Genomic DNA, 9,240 nt, shown 5'->3' on the forward strand with positions numbered 1-9,240 from the left:
AAACTGAAACCATTTCCTCTAAGATCAGGAACAAGACAAGGTTGCCCATTCTCACCACTATTATTCAACATAGTTTTGCAAGTTTTAGCCACAGCAATCAAAGAAGAAAAAGAAATAAAAGGAATCCAAATCGGAAAGAAGAAGTAAAGCTGTCACTGTTTGCAGATGACATGATGCTATACATAGAGAATCCTAAAGACGCTACCAGAAAACTACTAGAGCTAATCAATGAATTTGGTAAAGTTGTAGGATACAAAATTAATGCACAGAAATCTCTGGCATTCCTATATACTAATGATGAAAAATCTGAAAGAGAAATTAAGGAAACACTCCCATTTACCGTTGCAACAAAAAGAATAAAATACCTAGGAATAAACCTACCTAAGGAGACAAAAGACCTGTATGCAGAAAACTATAAGACACTGATGAAAGAAATTAAAGATGACACAAACAGATGGAGAGATATACTATGCTCTTGGATTGGAAGAATCAACATTGTGAAAGTGACTATACTACCCTAAGCAATCTACAGGTTCAACGCAATCCCTATCAAACTACCAATGGCATTTTCCACAGAACTAGAACAAAAAAATTCACAATTTGTATGGAAACAAAAAAGACCCCAAATAGCCAAAACAATCTTGAGAAAGAAAAACGGAGCTGGAGGAATCAGACTCCTGGACTTCAGACTATACTACAAAGCTACAGTAATCAAGACAGTATGGTACTGGCACAAAAACAGAAATATAGATCAATGGAACAGGATAGAAAGCCCAGCGATAAACCCACACACGTATGGTCACCTTATCTTTGATAAGGGAGGCAAGAGTATACAGTGGAGAGAAGACAGCCTTTTCAATAAGTGGTGCTGGGAAAACTGGACAGCTACATGTAAAAGAATGAAATTAGAACACTTCCTAACACCATACACAAAAATAAACTCAAAATGGATTAAAGACCTAAATATAAGGCCAGACACTATAAAACTCTTAGAGAAAAACATAGGCAGAACACTCTATGACATAAATCACGGCAAGATCCTTTTTGACCCCCCTCCTAGAGAAATGGAAATAAAAACAAAAATAAACAAATGGGACCTAATGAAACTTCAAAGCTTTTGCACAGCAAAGGAAACCATAAACAAGACGAAAAGACAACCTTCAGAATGGGAGAGAATATTTGCAAATGAAGCAACTGACAAAGGATTAATCTCCAAAATATACAAGCAGCTCATGAAGCTCAATATCAAAAAAACAAACAATCCAATCTAAATATGGGCGGAAGACCTAAACAGACATTTCTCCAAGGAAGATATACAGATTGCCAACAAACACATGAAAGGATGCTCAACATCATTAATCATTAGAGAAATGCAAATCAAAACCACAATGAGGTATCACCCGCACACCGGTCAGAAAGGCCATCATCAAAAAATCTACAGGCATTAAATGCTGGAGAGGGTTTAGTGAAAAGGGAACCCTCCTGCACTGTTGGTGGGAATTTAAATTTTAATTTAAATTAAATTGATACAGCCACTATGGAGAACAGTATGGAGGTTCCTTAACTAAAAATAGAACTACCATACGACCCAGCAATCCCACTACTGGGCATATACCCTGAGAAAACCATAATTCAAAAAGAGACATGCAGCGCGAAGGGGCGGGGCACGGTGTCGGGCACAGGGCACAGCGCAGGGCAAGGCGCAGGGCGGGTGACGTCGACGCCCGGCGGGAAGACGGTGATGGCGTGAGGGTGACGGGGGTGAAGGCACCTGCACCACGCGCTCCTGCCCGGACCCAGACATGCCGGTTCTGGTGAGGCAGAAACTTGAGAGGAGCCGTCCTCTCCCTGAAGCCTCGTGGTGGAACAGCTGTCTGACCCGTTCAAAGGGAAGGATGAAATCTCTTCACACGCACGCGATGTGAATGGAAGAGGCCTGTCACTATGCGAACAGTACGGCACTCTGAACACAGACTAAAGACAGCTCTCATCTCAAAGAACCCAGCGCTTGTGTCACAGTATGAGAAGTTAGATGCTGGGGAAAAGCATCTGATGGACGAAGCCTTCCGGCCAAACAGTGATTCTTTGGACCCATTACTTTGCATTCGCAGTCAGACTGGATAACCTCCCATCCTGAGGCTCCCCAAGACTTTGAAGAGTTTTTCAATGATCCTTACAGAAAGACACCCTCTCCACAGAAGCATAGTATTTATATACAGTGCATTGGATTGCTAGGAAACACCAGAAGTATCAGTGAAGAATATGTGAAATGGCTCAAGGGCTACTGTGAAGCATTTTTCTATGGCTTGACGGTAAAACTCCTAGAACCAGTTCCTGTCTCTGCAACGAGATGTTCCTTTAGAATCAATGATAACACACAGAACCTACGGATTCATGCAGGGCAGATCCTGAAGTTCTTAAAAAAGAAGAAACCTGAAGATGCTTTTTGTGTTGTGGGAATAACAATGATCGATCTTTACCCAAGAGACTCCTGGAATTTTGTCTTTGGACAGGCATCCTTGACAGATGGTGTGGAGATATTCAGCTTTGCCAGGTGCGGCAGTGATTTTTACAGCTCACACTACAAAGGCAAACTGAAGAAGCTGCAGAAGAAATCTTCAAGTGACTACTCAGTGTTTGATAATTATTACGTTCCTGAAGTGACTAGTGTTTTGCTGCTTTGGTCCTGTAAGACTTTAACCCATGAGATTGGACATATCTATGGACTTCGGCACTGCCAGTGGCTCGCATGCCTGACGCAAGGCTCCAACCACTTCGAAGAAGCTTACCAGCGTCCCCTCGACCTTTGCCCCATCTGTTTACGCAGAGTGCTATCGGCTTCCACCTTAAAGACAGATACAAAGGGACACGGGTTCCAGCCCTGGCCCGGGAAGATCCCACATGCCGCGGAGCAACTAAGCCCGTGCGCCACAACTACTGAGCCTGCACTCTAGAGCCCATGAGCCACAACTACTGAGCCCATGAGCCACAACTACTGAAGCCCGCGCACCTAGAGCCTGAGCTCCGCAACAAGAGAAGCCACCGCAATGAGAAACCCATCCACAATGAAGAGTAACCCCTGCTTGCAGCAACTAGAGAAAGCCCACGGGCAGCAATGAAGACCCAACGCAGCCAAAAATAAATTAAATAAATAAATAATAAATTTACTTTTAAAAAAAGACATGCACCATAATATTCATTGCAGCACTATTTACAATAGCCAGACATGGAAGCAACCTAAGTGTCCATCAACAGATGAATGGATAAAGAAGATGTGGCACATATATACAATGGAATATTACTCGGCCATAAAAGGAAATGAAATTGAGTTATTTGCAGTGAGGTGGATGGACCTTGAGTCTCTCGTACAGAGTGAAGTAAGTCAGAAAGAGAAAAACAAATACCATATGCTAATACATATATATGGAACCTAAAAAAAACTGGTTCTGAAGAACCTATGGGCAGGACAGGAATAAAGACACAGATGTAGAGAATAGGCTTGAGGACACGGGAAGGGAGAAGGGTAAGCTGGGACGAAGTGAGAGAGTAGCACTGACATATATACACTACCAAGTAAAATAGATAGCTAGTGGGAAGCAGATGCATGGCACAGGGAGATCAGCTCGGTGCTTTGCAACCACCTAGAAGGGTGGGATAAGGAGGGTGGGAGGGAGATGCAAGAGGGAGGGGATATGGGGTATACATATGCATATAGCTGATTCACTTTGTTATACAGCAGAAACTAACACAACACTGTAAAGCAATTATACTCCAATAAAGATGTTAAAAAAAAAAGGCAAGAAATGAGAAATAAAAGAACAAAGCATAAGAGGACAGATAGGAGAGAAATAGCAAGTGTTAGACTTAAACTGTATCATTAACTATTAATTATTTTAAATGTCAATGGTCTATGATCCAATTAAAAGACAAAGTTTGTCAGAGCAAATAAAAACACAGAAACCAGCTAAATGCTATTAACCAGAGCCACACATTAGAGAGAAAGATGAGGAAGATTGAAAAATAAAAGGATGAGAAAAGATATCCTACCCAAATACTAATCAAAGTAAATCTTATGTTGTGAAATTAATATCAGACAAAGTAGATGTTGAGGTAAGCACTATTGCTAGAGGTTAAAGGGGATATTTCATAATTAAACATATTTTAAAACATTACCCATTTCTATCTTCCTTTCTTTTGTTAAGTGCTATAATTTTCTAATAATGGAATAACTATATTCAGGTAAGATGATGACTCCAAAATGCTGTGTCATTTCAAGCACAAAAATATGATGAAACTAATTTTTTTAAAAATTATTGCCCATCTATGCATGCCATTAGACTTTTAAGAGAGACACCTTTGAAAATGTTAGGACTATTACATTTGCTGATCACCAAAGATTTTATTTGTTCCTATATAGCATTAATGTGCAAAACTACTTATTGCATCTGTCCTGTTTAATAGTCTGCTTCCCTTTCCTCTTTATTCTTCTGAAGTCACGGGTAATGAATTCACTCAGAAAACAGGAGTGAGTTAGCACTCATCAGCTATTATGTGTCTTGATGAGAGTTCGGACATTACCTGTCTTTAAAAAAATAACTACTGTAGCTTCGCGTTCAGCTATTTTTTTCTGGACATGCATCTAGCTTCTAATATACCCTTAAACAGAAGGTAATAAATGTAAAGCTATAGAACTTTGTATAAATGTCAGGATCTGTGATTATTTTTCACCAAACTCAGAACGCCATCATTCAGAAACCACATATGATTCAGTGAGGTGCTTTTGCTCATAAAAACCATTTAGTTTCTCTCGGGGAGCTGTAGCCAGAGGAAGAGACACTCTCTAAACATTGAACCAGGAGCTGTTCAGGTAGAACACTGTGGAGGACACACAGAATGTGTCCATCGTTCAACAACTTCATTTGAATCAGAACCAGTTACAAAATAACAACAAAATGGAGGGGCCGTCATTTCCAAGCTTTGATGTCTTATAAGCTGGTGGAGCTAAAATTTACTGTAACTGTAGGCACACTGAAACCGGGAGATCTGAGAAGGTGTGGCCACGGTGTAGGGCCCTCAGAGGAGGGAGTGGTTATCAAAACGCAGAGGAAGCATCCTGTGCAGAGAGGAGCTAAGACTTTTGGTTGGTGGAGCAGGAGAGAGCTGGGGAGGGGAGCAGAAAAACCTTTGCCTTACTCTCCTTCCTTTTTCACACCTCCTGCCAATAATCTCTACTGGCCAAACACAATGGGAAACCAGCAAGCAAGTTGGTGCAGCCTTTGTGGGAACAGAGTAAGATGGAGAAGTGTATAGAGGGGATCTGGAGGAGCACAGGGAAACTATCTGGCACGGGGGCTGTCACAACTGTCTAGATAAGAGACCACTTACTGAATTTGAATCTCAGCTCTGCCATAAACTGTGTGCTGTTTGACTTTGTGGAAGATGCTTAACTGCTCTGAGCCGCAGTGTCCTATTCTGTTAAAATGAGAGGAATATCCTTACCTCACAGATTATTGTGAGGATAAGGTTAACGTGTGTCATTTAGTGCAGTGCCTGGCACACAGTAAGTGCTAGATAAATAAGTTACTTTCCCTTCTTCGTTGAACTTATACTCTTCTTGCCTCTTTTAAGCCAAGCCTAGAGATCTACTTTCTTTTTAACATTAGCATGCTTTAGAAAGATCCTCTTATTCGTAAAGGCCCTGGGGAAGAGTTAGGATCATTCCTATGTCAGATACATTACAGTTATAATTGCTTTGGATCATGGTATTATTTAAGCAGAAAAACATTTATTTTTAATTCTTCAGAAATGCTGTGCACACTACAAGGGACTAATTTGGCCCTTAGCAAATAATTCAACATAAATTACCACCTATTTACCAGAAGCAGCAGTTTATTTCCTAGGACCACTAGACACTGACATCAGCTGTACCCTATTTGTTTGTGTCAGGTAATGCGATACTCTGCATGCAGAACACTTCATTGGATAGCCTTTGGGGGAAGCTCAGAAGATTTTCTATAAGCCAATTGCTCATTCCAAGGATTAGAAGAACATTTCTTATTGTAAACTACACACAGATTTGCCAGGTCATTTCCAAGTTCTGATGGAAAGTCTATAATGTATTCTTATAGTCATCTAATGTCTTTATCCATGATCCCTCAGGCTGGAATGTTTTCTGCTATTCCATTCACCCAGAGTAATTCTAAAACAATGATGGTTGCCCTGCTGACTGGGCCTCCAGAGGAGTCTGGAGCATGCCCAGACTACAGGCTTTCCCTGTGGGGTGCTCTGATGAGGTGCGGCGGGGGGGGGGGGGGGGGGGGGGGGCGTACTGAGTGTACTGAGTGCAGTGTTGAGAAAGACCCACAAAATGATAATAATGCTTACATGTGTATCCACTTCCCACTTAGCAATTTCACAGCCATTATGCCAGTTGAGGTGGGTAGGATAATTACCTGCTTGCTCTTTTCAGATGAGAAAACTGACTTTCAGGGATGTTAAGTAGCTTGCCCAAGGCCTTCCAACAATTTGGGTTGACACAAGGATTAGAATATAGGTCTAAAGAACTTGTCTAAGGATGAAAAAGCAAACTTACATCCCAGAGTCACTTTCTAACTGCCTGGTCCCTGTAAAAGAATGAAACAAAGACCACCAGAGCTTTAACAGTAAAAAAAGAAAGCAGAGTAAAGTTTATTTCTTTGCCTGACAAGAAAACACTCATCAGTTAAAAAAAAAAAAAAATTCAGCGACTAGTTTGCTGAGGGGAAAAAGTCAGAATTTGTAAGTGCTTTAGAAAGGTAGAGGGGATTCAAGGTGGTTATGCTAAGTAAGCGTTGAAAACTAATTCTTTGGATAGAATGGAGCCAGACCCTAGGTCTTAACATGATCCATTAAAACAAGCCCCACTGTCCATTGATATGGAGAGTCTTTAGTTAGGCCCAGTGAGGGTCTGGTTGCAGGCTCACTAGAAGTTGATGTTCCTTTTTCAGCTTCAGCTGGTTACAATAGTTAAAGACGGCATTCAGTTTTGACATCTTCTCAAACTCTCAAAATTCTCAAATATTTATCGGAATTACTCAGAGGGCTTGCTGAAACAGATTGCTGGCCCTAACCCCCGAGTTTCTGATTCAGTAGGTTTGGCATAAAGCCTGTATTTCTAACAGGTTCCCAAAGAAAGTTTTGTGGCTGTCCAGGGTCCATGATTTGAGAACTACTATCCCAGACACATGATGCTATAAAGGAGGGGTTTTCATTTTATACCTCTTTGATATCAACGTCCTCTTTGGGATCTAACTACCAGATGACTCCTTTGCACCCAGGAGGGACAGAGGTCTCTTCTGATAATAACCTTCATGTTCAACTTACAGAAGACCTGCCTTTCTTCCATCAATAGTTTTCAGAGGAACTATTTTTATGGGGGAGGAGGGGATAAAGAAATTGCTCATAAAATCTAAAGTCAACACACCTTCATACCACAAACTTTATCTATTTATTTCCCTTCCTGGTGGGGAATCAGTAGTGAATTATTTGACTTGCCTTTTTAAAAAATAGCATTACATGCATTGATTCAATCTCATTACATTTAGTTTGCTTTTATTACCTTACCCTCCCTGATCAGTAATCACATTTTTCCATCCTCATAACCTTTTCCCATCTGATTTTTGATGAGTGTACAATCTGATTTATTTCTGCTGTGATTCAACCTTACTGTGTACGGCCCCGGGCGTCCCCGGGAGTCCCGACCAGCAGGACAAATCCTTGTGAGTCTGAGGAGGAACCTGTGGGGGTTGAAAAAAGGGGGAAGGGCAGGAGACGCGAAAGAATGGAGGCAAGACAGAATCCTGACCAAGCCTCAAACTTTTATTGCTGCGGTAGCTGTATTTATACACTGCAGAGAAAGGGGGGCGGGATTCAGAATGAGGGAAGTACTTGGCTAATCATCATTGGTGCTGCGTGCGCGGGCTTTCATTTTAGGCGCGAACTTCTATCTCATAAATCAGGAAGAGAAGCAGGGTGTCGGCCATCTTCTAATGGCGAAAACTTCTTGGCTCCCAACATTTCCTCCCTTTTTATTTCTTTTAAGGAGGTGGGCATTAACCGAGTGAGGGAGTAGTGACCTGAATCCTCCCGTGGACAAGGTATGTGTGTCCACACTCATCGGCTCTTGGTATCTTTTGGGGAGGAGAGGCAGAGCCAAAGATAATCTTAGCTACTAAAAGCCAAAAACAATGTTTAGATACCAACCTCTATCATAATTCAGGTATACTCACAGGGAATAACAGAGATTACCTTGTATATACATATATACACGTTTTCCCTTGTGCATGCTTTGCTGCCACACTCAACTCGGTACCCATACCCTCCATCAAAGAGGGGGGTAGGCATGTCTCTGTTTCATGCCGCTCCAGTGGAGGGGCAGCCAGAATCATCCTTTGGTTCTGCTTCTGTAATGGCGAGGCGATGGTAATGTATCAGGTTAAATTTTGAGGCAAGTGGGGAGTGCTTTCAGCCTGTCCAACAACCAGCAAAGATGACAGGATCAGGGTCACAACGGATAACTCATGTCGTCTCTGCCGCTCTTTCAATATTAGGAGGGTCTCCATCTTTTTCTGAAAAAGAAAAAGAAATACAATCTCAGGGAAAAGGGCCCTGGATAAAATTTATTACTTTATAGAACTTGTAGGTTTAATAAGGCGCTCAGGCAACCAGCGTGCTCCACCTCAAGGGCCTTAAGCTCCTTTAGGAGATCCAAGCGTTCCCGTTTTTGTTGTAAAACATCTCTCAAAGAGGAAATTTCCTGAGTTAAGGCCATCTTAGCCTGTCGAAGGGGATCAATCAGGGGGGCAATGGGAGCAGGGGCGCTAAAGGCAGGCATCTGATGAGGAGTATTATAAGATGGTGGAGGCTTCAAAAGGGGGAATCCCCAGGGATCATCATTGCGATGATAACGAGCAGCCTGCTCATCGAGAGTTTCCTGATCTTGGGGGGAAAGCTGGTCATCATTGGGATCACCCTTAATAGCAGTAAGGGAAGGATAAATCTTTGGGATAACTTTATCATCTGTGGGATAATGATGACCGGTTTCTGGAATTTTTGGGAACTCTTCATTTGAACCCATATCAATGGTAACGGATGGACAAGCTGAATGGAGACGAGAGGCTGCTTTAAGAATTGTTTCCCCGGTCTCTACAACCTTTTGGACATCGGGGTCAAAAAAATGACCCATGAGAATCTCCCTAATTA

General features: G+C 41.9%; 1 pseudogene across 1 annotated transcript; it reads left to right on the plus strand.

Moving 5' to 3' along the window:
* Nucleotides 1-1,944: 1,944 nt before the first annotated feature.
* On the plus strand, nt 1,945-8,110 carry LOC309823155 (archaemetzincin-2-like; annotated as a pseudogene). The gene is made up of 2 exons: nt 1,945-2,872; nt 8,081-8,110. The product of its transcript is annotated as an archaemetzincin-2-like (transcript).
* Nucleotides 8,111-9,240: the final 1,130 nt, after the last annotated feature.

Source organism: Grampus griseus (assembly GCF_964374135.1).
Source record: "Grampus griseus genome assembly, chromosome: 5".
Lineage (NCBI taxonomy): Eukaryota > Metazoa > Chordata > Mammalia > Artiodactyla > Delphinidae > Grampus > Grampus griseus.